The following is a 15,556-nucleotide window of genomic DNA, read 5'->3' on the forward strand; positions in this document are numbered from 1 at the left end:
GTCATAGCGGTATTGTCACTGGACGAGTAATCCAGAGACCCAGGCTAATGCTCTGGGGACTCGAGTTCAAATCCCATCATGGAATTTAAATTGTTAATAAAATCTGGAATTGAAAAGCTAGTCTCCGTAGTGGTGACCATTAAACTATTTTGGGCTGTCATAAAAGCCTACACGGGTTCACTAATGAGGAGGAAATCTGCTATCCCTACCTAGCCTGCATTACGTGCAATCCCAGATCCCTCTGAAATGGCCTAGCGAGCCATTCAGCTCAAGGGCAACAGATACTGGCTTTCCCAGTAATGCCCACATTCCATAAAATAATAAAAGAAGGTTTGGTTGGGTCTGCAGAGCTTATGTCATTTTATCCAGGTATGAGGTATGTATAAAACAGACACCCTAAACACAATTTGAAAGAATTGTTCACCTTGTACATCCATAGTACATTAATAAATAAACTTTAACTTTAAACATTAATGTCACAAGTAGGCTTACACTAACACTGCAATGAGGTTACTGTGAAAATCCCCTAGTCACCACATTCTGGTGCCTGTTTGGGTACATGATGCGGAGATGCCGGCGTTGAACTGGGGTGGGCACAGTAAGAAGTCTCACTTGTGGGACTTTTGGACTGTGGGAGGAAACCCATGCAGACACAGAGAGAATGTGCAGACTCTGCACAGTGAGCCAAGGCAGGAATCAAACCCGGGTCCCTGGAGCTGTGAGGCAGCAGTGCTAACCACTTTGCCACTGTGCCGCCCTATATCAAAAATTATAAAAGTTCATAACAGATTATGGAGCCTTGGGGATTAAATAAATTCAGTTAAGTAAGCTAATTTATTGTTCATATAACCACTTGATCTGGTTCTGTTTGTTTGACCTTTGTTCTCTGTTAGAGTGTGCATGTCCTCCATCCTGGTAATAAACTGTCTGCTTCAAGAATTATTTCCCTTAAGTGTTAACGGTTGCGATAGCACTTTCACCTCTGAATTAGGGCCAGCATATAACCCAGGCTGAAACATCAAAGCAGTACTGAAGGAATGTTGCACTGTCAGAAATGCTGTAACTTGGTTGATAAATTAAACCAAAGTTCTGTCTGCCCTCTTGGGTGGATGTAAAGGATCCCAGATAACTCCCAGTTGAGTCCTCTCCCTGATTTGGCTGACATTTATCAATTAACAAACACCTTAAAAACTGACAACCTCTGGCCACTTGTTTCCACTGATGGCTGTAAGAACATGTGTGCAAAATGGCTGTCACACTTCCCCGTCTCTGCGTGGGTTTCCTCCGGGGGCTTTCCTCCTACAGTCTGAAAGACGTGCTGGTTAGGTGCATTGGCCATGCTCAATTCTCCCTCAGTGTACCCGAACAGGCGCCGGAGTGTGGCGACTGGGGGATTTTCACAGTAACTTCATTGCAGTGTTAATGTAAGCCTACTTGTGACACTAATAAATAAACTGAAGGAGAAAAAAAATAGTTCAGACCAGTATTCTTATTTCCTTCTGGTTTCCTACGTTATCGTAGTGACTAAATCTCAAAAGTGCTTAATTGGTTTTAAAGGGATGTCCTGAGGTAGTGAAAGATGCTATCTAAATGTCAGTCTTTCATAAAGTCATTGTAAATTAATACTGACCTCTTGAGTGAGTTACTGATGGCATCAAAAACATGCAATCTTGCATCAAGAATGAAGGAGGCAAGCAGATGGGGAAAAATTGATATTAAAAATGTTTCTTCTACTAGTGTAAGAAATAGAAAATTGGGTTTTCAAAGACCTTTTCCTATAAGCAAATTATTTGTGTTACATTTGTTTAAAGTTTTATTGTTTCATAGGAAGTGGGTGTGGCCCATCCTTCTTTACCCTGGAACTGTGTGGTCACTAGGCCATTTCAGAGGGCAGTTAAGAGACAACCACATTGCTGTGGGTCTGGAGTCACATGTAGGCCAGCCCAGCCCAGTGTGGCAGATTTCCTTCCTTAAAGGACGTTGGTGAACCAGATGGGTTTTTAAGACAATCAACAGCTTTTCAATTGCAGATTTTATTAATTGAATTGAAATTCCACCAGTTGCTGGGCGGCACAGTGGCACAGTGGGTAACACTGCTGCCTCACAGCGCCAGGGTCCCGGGTTTGATTCCTGGTTTGGGTCACTGTCTGTTTGGAGTTTGCACATTCTCCCCGTGTCTGTGTGGGTTTCCTCCGGGTGCTCCAGTTTCCTCCCACAGTCCAAAGATGTGCGGGTTAAGTGGATTGGTCATGCAAAATTGCCCCTTGGTGTTGGGGGACTAGCTAGGGTAAATGCATAGGATTATGGGGATAGGGCCTGGGTGGGATTGTGGTCGGTGTAGACGCGATGGGCCGAATGGCCTCCTTCTGCATTGCAGGATTCTATGGCTCTATGAGGGATTTGAACACATGAACCAAGGGCATCAGCCTGGGTCTCTGGCTAAGTAGTCCAGTGACATTCCAGTGCACCACTATCTCCCCAGGAGTCCTTGCCTTTAAATATCAAAAAGGCCTATCAACCATAAAGACTTTTAGGCGAAGGATCTTTTGCCAGCATCCATTTTGAACAGGCGCCGGAAATACCTTTTCTTTTAGTATTTTTTTATCCAAATAATGAAACATAAAATCTGCAGCCATATGGTTGCTGAGAATTCTGTCTCTCACAAGGTTAGGGCAATCAACTTAATGAATCGTCAATTTAATAAAAATACTACACAGATGAAGTAGCCTAAGGTTGGATATCACACGAGGGATAACTTTGTAAATAACTCATTAATAGTTCCATAATAGTTTTTATTTCAGTTTTTAAAAATATCAAAATAACGGTTGTATTTTTCCCATATCTTTCTCACTTCAAAAAAACCAGTTCCCTGGGATGAAAGTATTGCGGACGGTTAATAACAAGCCAATTATATTACACAGTTTTGATTTCTCATCACCGCAGAGTGGGATTTGAATGCAAAATGAATTCAAGAGTTATTCTCGCAACACTTTGGTTTCATAACTGCAGGCAGCATGCAGCAAAGTTTAAAATGTCCCCTAGGTGGTCCGCTGAACAGCTTGGGAACTTTTAAAATCGTATTTTTAATCATTGCACTTGCTAGTTGAATGCTGATGCCTCTGCTAATGTTCAAATCGAATTGGCATTCTGATGCAACTGATGTTCCTGCACGCAGCCCCACTTTTCCAAGTCCTCTCATCCTCTGAGATTTCTGTGCTCCTTCAATCCTGGCCAGATGAACATTCCTGATTTTAACCTTGCCATCATTGCCTCAGTTGCCTATTCTTAAGCTTTAGAACTCCCCCGCCCCCCTCCTTAAATCTCTCGACCTCTCCTCCTTTAAGACACTCCTCAAAAACTCTCTTTTTAGTCAATCTTTTTGGTCACCTGTTTTGATATCTTCTCACCAAGGCTCAGTGTCAAATTTTGTGACATGCCTTGAGATATTTTACTAGTTAGGAGTGCCGTATAAATGTAAGTCATCCCTCCTCCTCCCAACCCCCCAGTGTTATGTTTTATGGTGTTGGAGGCAGTTCGCCATTAGCTCCCGGAAGATCTTCCGGCCCTATCGATGTCTATGATGTTTTGCGTCACAGTCAGGGATCTCGCTGTGGGGTGGTGGGGGGGTGGTCACCGTTGGTGGGACCAGAAGATCCCATTAGCGGGAAGGTCTAGAAAATTCTGCCTGCTGTCCTGAGATGACAATGTAACTGCGATCTGCCAATCTCCCATCAGTATCAGCGGCTAGCAGTATCAAACCAGTAACTATCGAAATCCTGTCAATGCATGGATAGTTTTACCTTCCAAAACTCAATGAAACAAAAATGTAACAGCTATGAAAAAGTAGGAAGTCCCAACTACTTTGAGTTATCTCTGAATTAGTTAGTAGTGATCTGATAATAAATGTACGTAATCAGCAATGCAGTGTTTACTGCATTGATTTGATTTGATTTATTATTGTCACATGTATTAGTATACAGTGAAAAGTATTGTTTCTTGCGCGCTATACAGACAAAGCATACCGTACATAGAGAAGAAAAGGAGAGAGTGCAGAAAGTAGTTTTACAGTCATAGCTAGGGTGTAGAGAAAGATCTTAATGTGAGGTAGGTCCATTCAAAAATCTGATGGCAACAGGGAAGAAGCTGTTTTTGAATCGGTTGGTACATGACCTCAGACTTTTGTATCTTATTCACAATGGAAGAAAGTGGAAGAGAGTATGTCCGGGATCCTTGATTATGCTCCTGCTTTTGCAAGGCAGCAGGAAGTGTGGACAGTGTTAATGGATGAGAGGCTGGTTTGAGTGATGAATTGGGCTTCGTTCACGACTCTTTTGTAGTTTTTTGCAGTCTTGGACAGAGCAGGAGCCATACCAAGCTGTAATACAACTGGAAAGGATGTTTTCTATGGTGCAGTTGTTGAAGTTGGTGAGAGTCATAGCTGGCATGCCAAATTTCTTTAGTCTCCTGAGAAAGTAAAGGCTTTGGTGGGCTTTCTTAACTATAGTGTTGGCCTGGAGGGACCAGGACAGGCTGTTGGTGATCTGGACACCTAAAAGCCTGAAACTCTCAACCTTTTCTACTTCGTCCCCATTGCTGTAAACAGGGATATGTTCTCCACTACACTTCCTTAGATCGATGACTATCTCCTTCATTTTGTTGACATTGCGGGAGAGATTATTGTCATTGCACCAGTTCATCAGATTCTCTATCTCCTTCCTGTACTCCATCTCATCATTGTTTGAGATCTGACCCACAACGGTCGTGTCTTCAGCAAACTTGAATATTGAGTTGGAGGGGAATTTGGTCACACAGTCAAAGGTGTATAAGGAGTATAGTAAGGGGCTGAGGACACAGCCTTGCGGAGCATCGGTGTTGAAGATGATCGTGGAGGAGGTGTTGTTGCCTATCCTTATTGACTGTGGTCTGTGGGTTAGGAAGTCTAGGATCCAGTTGCAAAGGGAGGAGCCAAGCCCCAGGCCACGAAGTTTGGAGATGGGTTTCATGGGAATAATGGTGTTGAAAGCCGAGATGTAGTCCATGAATAGGAATCTGACATGTGTCTTTGTTATCTAGGTGTTCCAGCTTTGAATGCAGGGCCAGGGAGATGACGTCTGCTATGGACCTATTGCGGCGATAGGCGAACTGTAATGGACTTTGTGTGCTCAGAAAGGCAGATATGTTGCCTTGGCGAATGGGTTAAAATCATGGTCAAAAGAGCTGGAGGGAAGATGGGAACTTGTTTCACTCAGAGTTGTCAAGATCTGAACATTCCATCTGAAAAGGCAGCAGTCCTGATTCCATGGGTGGGTTTTTCCGGTCGCGCTCACCCCGAAACCGGAAAATCCCGCCCAAGGTCAATGGACCTTTCCATGGTCACCCCTCGCCCGCTCCGATTCCATGGCGGGTGGAACGGGAAAATTCATCCCCATAAGTAATTTTAAAATTGAATTAAGAGTGACTTGATGTTGAGGGATTTGGAGAACAAAAAGCAGGGAAGCAAGACAAAGCACAACTGCTCCTTCCAAGAGCCAGCACAGGTATGGCAGGCCAAATGGCCTCCACCTATGCTGTAAGCTTCTATGATTAAATGCTCTTCAGTAGCAAAGGGATGCAAGGAATCGGCACTGCTGCTAAAAGCTGTGGAACAATGTATCATGTGAAGGAAATATTATTGTGCTCATTGCAGCTAGTTACTCTAAGGAGTTATATATCCACTTCAGTTGGGGGACAATGTGCTGCATTTTACACTGACCTCCGTTAGCTGCTTTGAACGCAGATGGGTCTGTAAAGTTCAACGCAGAGATCTGACATCGCAGTCAGTTCATATCTGCATGTCTCTGCAGGTAGAAATGAAATGCGACTGTCACTGTCTTTTGCATAACTGGTCAGTCCAGAGTGTGTAATGTCTGTGTTGATAGGGAATGCAATGTGCCCTTACCAATAGATCAGGTAGATTGCAGAAAGTAGAAGTTACACATTTGTGCATACAGAATTCTCAACTGAATGAAAACCACATTTTAGGGAAATGCGGGAGCAGAGGAGCAGGAATAATTGGGATAGCTCTTTAAAAAGAGACAAGATGGGCTGAATGGTCCTCCTTTCAAGCTATACGATTTAACAATTCAGCTTATTGTCAAAAGTTAAAGGTATATCTATGTTTCTCTAAAGTGCTGAGGTTAGGCTATAAATTTCACAGTGAGTGGAAAAAAATTGCAATATCTCTCTCACTCATCACCATTTTTATATTAAAAAGCACAATTTTGAATACCTACATAGAAATCGGCAAATGTTAAGGGACATTAGATCGAGCTGCAATTGTAGGTCCAACTTCACTGGAACTGGAACATTGTAATTGTCTGAAACATACTTCTCATAAGAAACCAATGACCTTGACATTAGATTAACTCTATTACAAGAAAGAATCCTTTTAATGCCACCTTATTTTATAGGAATCAAATCAGTTAAATTAATTGCCACAATTTCATTTACTGCAATGATATGGAAGCTCTGGTCCTATTATTTGTGCGATTTCAAGGTGAGGACAAAATCAATTTGTTTGAGCTTTTATATTTGTGCCAAGTGAAGCATTTCACAACAATCTTTTATCATTATTGCTTCAATTTAAAGGAATCCGTCTCTCCATTTTTTAATGGTTAACACATTAACTATGGAAAGAAATTCACATGTTAAAATCGAAAAGCAGAATATTGTGGCAGCTTGAAATCTGAAATAGAAAAGGCTGTTAAAAAAAACTCAGCAGCAACTGTGTAGAGAGAGAAACTGAATTAACGGGGCAGGATTTTCCAGCCACGCTCATCCCCAAACCGGAAAATCCTGCCCGAGGTCAACAGACATTTGCATGGCCTGCCCATCACCCTCCACCCCGCCCATTACGTTTCCCGTGGGGGGAGCGATGGGAACATTCATCCCAGCATTTGAGGTCGATGACTTTTATTAAACATAGAAGCATAGATGATAGGAGCAGGAGGAGGCAATTCAGCCCTTCAAGCTTGTGCCATTCATTATGATCATGGCTGATTGTCCAACTCAATAGCCTAATCCTGCTTTCCCCCCATAACCTTTGATCCCAAGTGCTATATCTAGCCACCTCTTGAATATATTCAATGTTTTGGCATTAACTACTTCCTGTGGTAATGAATTCCACAGGCTCACCACTCTTTGGGTGAAGAAATGTCTCCTCACCTCCATCCTAAATGGTCTACCCTGAATCCTCAGACTGTGACCCCTGGCTCTGGACTCCCCCAACATCAGGAATATCCTTCCTGCATCTACCCTGTCTAGTCCTGTTAGAATTTTATAAGTCTCTGAGATCCCCCCTCATTCGTCTGAACTCCAGCTAACTAAACGTTAGCGATGTATTGTCATAGTTCCGCAGCTGGCTCAACAATATCCATCTTCTTTCTCCCTCATCTTGTCCAAGTCATCAGCTTGAACTTGCAGCATGACTGTATGAGGAAGAGTAGGGAGTTGGGTTCTTGATTGTCTTCCCATGAGGAGTTCACATAGTGCTAAACCATTTTGCAGTGGGGTTGGAGGATAGCTCTGAAGTGCAGATTGGATGTCGTTATTATTCTTCAGCAATGCTTTCACTGTACATTCACCTTTCAGCTTCACCATAGACTTGAGGATGTCTTGGTGGGATGTCTTTATGGACAAATCTATACAATGCCATGAACTCTGAACTATTCATTGGCAAACTGCAAAGTTTAAAGCTTAAGTTTTTAAAGTTTATTTATTAGTGTCAAAAGTAGGCTGACATTAACACTGCAATGAAATTACTGTGAAAATCTCCTAGTCACCACACTCCAGCGCCTGAGGGTACACTGAGGGAGAATTTAGCATGGCCAATGCACTAACCAGCATGTCTTTCGGAATGTGGGAGGAAACTGGAGCACCCAGAGGAAACTCACGCAGACACAGGAAGAACGTGCAGACTCTGCACAGATGGTGACCCAAGCCGGGAATCGAACATGGGTCCCTGGCACTGTGAGGCAGCAGTGCTAATCACTTTGCCACAGTGCCGCCCTATGCAGACAATGCAGTCCATTGTCTGAGATTACAAGGTCTGGGATTGCATGTGTCACAAGCATCTCCTTCAGCAATGTAATCCCTGCTTCAGAAGTGTTTGACTGCAGTTGTTTGACTTCGACCCATCTGGGAGTAGTAGCCTATGACAATCAAGAATATTTTACCTCTGTGTTTCAAGAGGTCCATCCCATGTTCTTGAGAGAAAAGAAGACAACATCAGTGGTTCTCTTGTCTCCTGTCGATGAACAATACAAGTAATATAGTTTGATATCATCTCTCCCAACAATTTTAAGAGAGCTGACCACCAAATCGGATATATTTCTCTGGCTTGAGATTTTATAATGCCCAAATGGGCGGCACGGTGGCACAGTGGTTAGCACTGCTACCTCACAGTGCCAGGGTCCCAGGTTCAATTCTGGCCTCGGGTCACTGTCTGTGTGGAGTTTGCACGTTCTCCCCGTGTCTGCGTGGGTTTCCTCCGGGTGCTCCGGTTTCCTCCCACACTCCAAAGATGTGCGGGTTAGGTGGATTGGCCATGCTAAATTGACCCTTAGTGTCAGAGGGATTAGCTGGGGTAAATGCATGGGGTTACGGAAATAAGGCCTGCGTGGGATTGTGGTCGGTACAGACTCGATGGGCCCAATGGCCTCCTTCTGTACTGTAGGGATTCTGTGATTCCATGAAATGTCCTTGGAGCAATCATTACAGTGTATCAAGAATCAGAACTTTCAGAATGACAGATCTCTAGTCAGAGATGTACGCTGGCCATCCTTTGACCCAGTACTCTATGACCTGAGCATATTGGTCATCGGATTTTTGATTTTCCTCAGTTGCTGTTGCTGGTTGTTTTTGTTGTTGTCTATGCAAAGGTTACTACATCTTCAACAAGGGCTATATCATGTTGTTCAATTCTTGCCGCTGGGATACGGGAGAAAGCATCTGTTGCAGTCTGCTGCTTTCCTGGAACATCCTCTACATCAAATCTCATCATCCTCAGTCTGAATCATGGGACCCATTGAGGAATTTTTGCTAAATCCTTAGAATCTAAGAGTGTTCACTAAGGGTTAGAGGTTTTTCTTTATTTTGCAGTGGAGACCAAGAACACAATCTGCATGCTTTCACAAGTCCCTGTGAGCAGTTAATGCTTCACTATCACTGCATCTCTCTGTTGAGCCTATGTGTGAAAAGTTTGCAGATCGTTTGATGCAGGGGATGTTCTTTATCAACTGCCTTGTTTTGCTTTCTGCATGATGGCTAAAGAGAACTTTCCTCCAACCACATTCAGCATCAGAAAGAACTGAAACTGCTGCACCTGCGTCTAGCTTAAAGTGTCTCTTGTTTCCCTCTGCTAGGACATCAGCACTCCAGTAACTTCCATTTGGTTCCTGTATGTCCCCAAGGAAAGACATCTCAATAGAATTGATATCTTCTATTTAATGCATCGTGATGGCTTCTGTTACTTGCTTATTCTGTGGTAGCTTCTTGCTGTGATACAAAGCCTGAAAATGGCCTTTCTTTCTGTAGTAATGACATTTGGCCTCTTTGGCGGGACGACCTTCGTGCCTGTGTTTTTTCCACCATACAAATTGCAGTTAGCTGGGACAGTTGTTGGATGCTTTTCCCATCTCCCCTAATTTTGTGCAATCAACTCTCTAATTTTAACTTTAACATACTCCACCGAGTCTGTCATTTTTGGGATATGATTCTCCCTGTCACCCCGAGTCACTGATTTGATTTTGCTTCCTGATTTCAGCTTGTGTGCTCAGTTGAATTACCTTTCTTAAGGTTAAATCATCCACCACTTGCAAGTGGCCAGACAATGCTTCATCCAAGACTCCGATGACAAGTCTGTCCCTGATTAGTTCATCTTTTAAGCTGCCACATTCACAGTTCATAGAATCATAGAATCCCTACAGTGCAGAAGGAGGCCATTCGAACCATCGAGTCTGCACCGACCACAATCCCACCCCGACTCTATTCCCGTAATCCCGCATATTTATCCTGCTAATCGCCCCTGACACCAGGGTCAATTCACCAAGGCCAATCAACCTAACCCGCACATCTTTGGACTTTGGGAGGAAACCTGTGCACCCGGAGGAAACCCATGCAGACACATGGAGAATGTGCAAACTCCACACAGACAGTGACCTGAGGTTGGAATTAAACCCGGGTCCCTGGAGCTGTGATGCAGCAGTGCCAACTACTGTGCCACCCATGCAAGTTCTCTGCAAGTCCACACGGATCATTTATAAATGTATCAAAACTTTCCCCTTGTCATTAGTTACGCTTGTTAAGTTTAGTCTGCTCAACAATGGCATTCTTTTGCAGATAGAAGCAGGCATCAAGTACTTTTATGTAACCTTTTCTTCATCTATCACTTGCCTGACTGGGATATCATCTGTGCAGCTACCCAGTTCATATAGCAATGTGCTGACCTGCTCACCATAAGGCCTGATGAGATACGATATCTGATAAACTTTCGGCACCAGTTCAGCGCATGTTTGGTTGGTTGAAACCCATTACTTGCTTGAAGCTTTCTGGTAAAGGCAAAGACTTTTTCATTCTTCTTCTTTCACTCGCTGCCACCATATTCTTGGTCTTTTTGTGCTCACACTGTTTATGGACTCTGCGGTGGTAAGGAAAATGTTGTCTTTATTGAGCTACATCTTACAGTGGCTTCGTCTTGCTATGAGGTCTGCAAGAGTGTAAGATCATGATACATTGCATTCCTTCCTTGGTGATAGATACTCTGTCTCATTAGCATACGTTATGATCCTAGACCAGACCTTGGGGCAAGCGCGACTGGAAAATTCTGCCCCAGATGTATAAACCTCCACTGAGGGAGTTTTCCCTCTCTTTACTCGAGACATTTTCCTGTTTACCCGACGGGTGCGCCAGATCTTTCTGCGCACGTTGATATTCTTCTTGCTGGTGCTTGGAAAATGGAACCTCCACTTGTTTCACAATTCCATCCAAACTGACTCCAGTCCGCACCCCTATTCCCCCTTCCTCTGGACAATGGGGATCTCGTCCTTGCAGGAACTCTTTCCCATGGACAGGTTGAGCCAGGGTTTTTCCCAACTCCAGTTATCCACCTCAAGAATAAAAATCCATGCCAGTGTCTTTAACATAATGAAACACCCCAAGGCTGATCACACCAGCATTATATAACATAATATAACACAAAGACAACTGAAGGAGATATTGGGTCAGGTGGCCAAAGACTTGATCAAAGTAGTAGGTTCTTTGGAGGAAAATGAGGTGGCAAGATGGAATGGTACAGGGAGAGTATTCCAAAACTTGGGGGCTAGGCAAATTATCGCTCAGCCACCAATGGTGGAGTCAATAAAATCAGGGATAAACAAACAGTCAGATATCGGGAAGGGTTGTGGGTTGGAGGAGACTACAGGGAAGTGAGGGCCGTGGGGAGAGGTGATTCAGATTTGAAATCAAGGATGAAAATTTTAAAATCAAGATGTGACTTGACCAGGAGTCAGTGTAGGTCAGAAAGTGTAGAGGTGGTAAGTGAATGAGATTTACTGCGGATTAAGAATCTGGCAGCAATGGTTTGGATGGTCTCAAGTTTACAGAGACTCAAGAACAGCTTCTTCCCGGCTGCCATCAGATCTTTGAATGGACCTACCTCATATTAAGCTGATCTTTCTCTGCACCCTAGCTATGACTGTAACACAATATTCTGCACCCTCTCCTTTCCTTGTCTATGATGTGCTTTGTCTGTATAGTGCGCAAGAAATAATACTTTTCACTGTGTACCAATACATGTGACAATAAATCAAATCAAATCAGGGGGCAGAATGTAGGAGATAAACCAGGGAATACATTGGAATTGTCAATAATAAAGGCATGAATGAGAGTTTTGGCAGATGATGAGTGGTGTTGGACAACGTTATGGCGATGGGAACAGGTGGCCTTGGTGATGGCACTAACATGAGGGTTGGAAGCTCACCTCAGGTTGAACATGACACCAACATGCCTTTCCATGTCTTTAGTGCCTCTTTGAAAGTAAGACAAACATTTCCAAGCTGAATGCCAAGCCTCATACATTTTTGCTAAAGTTGATGAAAGTAAAAATGCTCTCTTTCCTGCATGACCTTCTGGATTCCATTTTAAAGCCATTTTGGAGATGAAAACCAAATGTCTGAATTATTTATTCAGCTAATTGTGACTCAGAGTGTAAGGATTGGATTAGTCACACAAATCTGGTGATTTTCTATCCAAAGTTTTGACAACCTGCAGTCCTACATTGTAGGAATATACTGTTGAATTTTCCTGGAAACCCTATAGGCACAAAGTAACACAATATTCAGCACCCAATTAAACGGAATTTGAGGCATGCTTATGTGGACTCTGAGTGGAGCGATATTGCGTTTGCATGTTTATTTCCTTGCAAATGGTGATACAAGTGTGCACCAACGCAATTATTTCCACATTGTGCTTATGTCATTAAGTTATGAAGAGGAGCTGAGAGGGCAAATTTATTCTCATTGGAAATAAAGATTAAAGAGGATATGCTTCCAACTTTTAGAATTATGAAAAGAACCAATAAATTGGATATTCATGCAAAACGAGTATAGAATCCCCATGAAACATAATTATAAACTGAGGAAGTCACGAGGTAAACTCAGTATGAAGAATAACACACCGTCTACTAATGGAGCAGACTGACACTTAGTATAATGAACCGTGAACTCACTCAAGCAACTGAAAGGAATTCGGATCAATCCCTGCTTCATGTTTCTGTCCCCTGTGCCATCAATTCTCCCTACATAAAGTTTATTGAACAATTATATGCCACAAAGTACAAAAGGAGGCGTGTGTTTGATGGGCTGACTGGTCTCCTCTGCTGTAACCATTCTATGATTCGATTTTTGTATTCATAGAATCCCTACAGTGCAGAAAGAGGCCATTTGACTTTGTCTACATTTCCCGCTGCCTCGGCAAAGCAAAGCAGCCAGCATAATTAAGGACCCCCACGCACCCCAGACATTATCTCTTCCACTTTCTTCCATCAGGAAAAAGATACGAAAGTTTGAGATCATGTACCAACTGACTCAAGAACAGCTTCTTCCCTGCTGCTGTCAGACTTTTGAATGGGCTTACCTTGCATTAATTTGATCTTTCTCTACACCCTAGCTATGACTGTAACACTGCATTCTGCACTCTCTCGTTTCCTTCTCTATGAACGGTATGCTTTGTCTGTATAGCGCGCTAGAAACAATACTTTTCACTGTATGTTAATGCATGTGACAGTAATAAATCAAATCAAATCAAATCATTTGGCCCATTGGATCTCCACTGACTCTCCAGAAGAGTCCCACCCTGGCCCTCGCCTCCATCCCATCACTGTACCCTCTGCATTTACCATGACCAATCCACCTAACCTACACATCTTCAGACACTAAGGGACAATTTTAGCATGGCCAATTCACATAACCTGCACAATATATTCACTTTTATCACAGTCTTGTTCCTAATCAAGTTCAGGCTGGTCAAACTCACCTCAATTATTTATTTTATTTTTAAGTTTATTTATTAATGTCACAAGTAGACTTACATGAACACTGCAATAAAGTTACTTCGAAAATCCCCTAGTCACCACACTTCGGTGTTTGTTCGGGTACACTGAGGGAGAACTTATCATGGCCAATACACCTAACCAGCACGTCTTTCAGACTGTGGGAGGAAACCGGAGCACCCAGAGGAAACCCACACAGACACGGGGCGAACGTGCAAACCCCACACAGACTGTGACCCAAGCTGGGAATCGAACCAAGGTCCCTGGCACTGTGAGGCAGCAGTGTTAACCAGTGTGCCACCGTGCCTAGCCAGTGACACACACATCCCTTGAATTAATTAGAAAAAAATAATTGCTGAGAATGAGGACTCTGGGTGATGAACTGTCCACCCCTGAAATGGAGTTGGCAAGGGAGAGAGTGCTAACCACTGGGCCGCCCTATGGATTAGCAATTGTGGGAAATTAGAGAGAATTGTTGCATGCCAAAATATCCACAGAACTTACTGGAGCTTCACTGCATTTTTTTTGTATTATTGTTTCCCAGGGAAAGCACCTTAAATTAAAATGTGTTATCTCTGGGAACATCACTCCCATCTTCACTGTTTCATTAGAAAAGACTATGGGGTGGCACGGTGGCACGGTGGTTAGCATTGCTGCCTCACAGCACCAGGGACCCAGGTTCAATTCCGGCCTCGGGTCACTGTCTGTGTGGAGTTTGCGCATTCTCCCTGTGTCAGCGTGAGTTTCCTCCCACAGTCCAAAGATGTGCGGGTTAGGTAGAGTGGCCATGCTAAATTGCCCCTTACTGCCAGGGGGATTAGCAGGGTAAACGCATGGGGTTATGGGGATAGGGCCTGGGTGGGATTGTGGTCGGTACAGACTTGATGGGCCAAATGGCCTCCTTCTGCATTTTCGGGGTTCTATGATTCTAATTGTGACAGCTGATTAGGAGAATCTCCAAGGAAACTCCCATCAGTCTCCAGGTTGATGGGTCACACCATAACCAGCTTTACTGAAAGTTTAATAACATTCTTGTTTGCCTCTGTATTTGTTACAACTTTCCAAGTTTTCAAAGGACCACAATTTTGCAAAGTGCAATTAGATATGAATGATTCAAAAGGCATTTATTCAGCTAGACATGAGAAATGAACGCAGCATAATGGAGCTTTACAACCTGTTTGTAGCCAATGGGTCAAAATCTCTGAAGGGGAAAGGCAAATTGCAGTTGCTGTGGTGATGGAGAATGGTGTGTGTCCTTGTCTAGTTCACCGTCAAACACAATTCACAAAACACCAGAAGCTAACAAATGCCAAAGATCTCAAAGACAAATTTTAGTCCAAGTTTTATCTTGCTATGTCACAGTGAGTGGGAAAATAGATTTAAATGATCTTTTCTTCAACCAATATTTTATCCTTAAATATTCATGTCAGAATTAAACACGGATTAGCATTAGTGCTTTCTAAAAAAATGAATTATGTAAAACCAGAATAGTTAAACAGGAAATAAAGGCTATCACTTATAAAATTACATTTTCTAACCTTTTGTGTGATGCGATGGAAAAATGCAAATGAAGATTTTAGCAGGTTAAATCACTGCTGCAACATTTACACATGAGGGTTATAAAAATTTAATATTTCGACATGACATTTCCTACATGGATATTAATTATTCAAGGATCCTGTATTTCAAGAAAAGCTCAATCTTGAACCGTATCGATTTTGTTTCCAATGGCATTGTGGGATTTGTGTTGACAGAGTCAAGTTAGAATCTTTAGTTTTGCAGCAAAAATTCCGGATGATAGTCATCTTTTCAGAGAACAACCATAAGATAAAGGCACAGAATTAGGCCATTCGGCCCATCGATTCCGCTCCGCCATTCAATGATTCCCACCCCCATTCTCCTGCCTTCTCCCCATAATCCGTGATCCCCTTATTGATCAAGAACCTATCTATCTCTGTCTTAAAGACACTC

The sequence above is a fragment of the Mustelus asterias genome, chromosome 12, assembly GCF_964213995.1.
Source record: "Mustelus asterias chromosome 12, sMusAst1.hap1.1, whole genome shotgun sequence".
In the NCBI taxonomy this organism is placed as follows: Eukaryota; Metazoa; Chordata; class Chondrichthyes; order Carcharhiniformes; family Triakidae; genus Mustelus; species Mustelus asterias.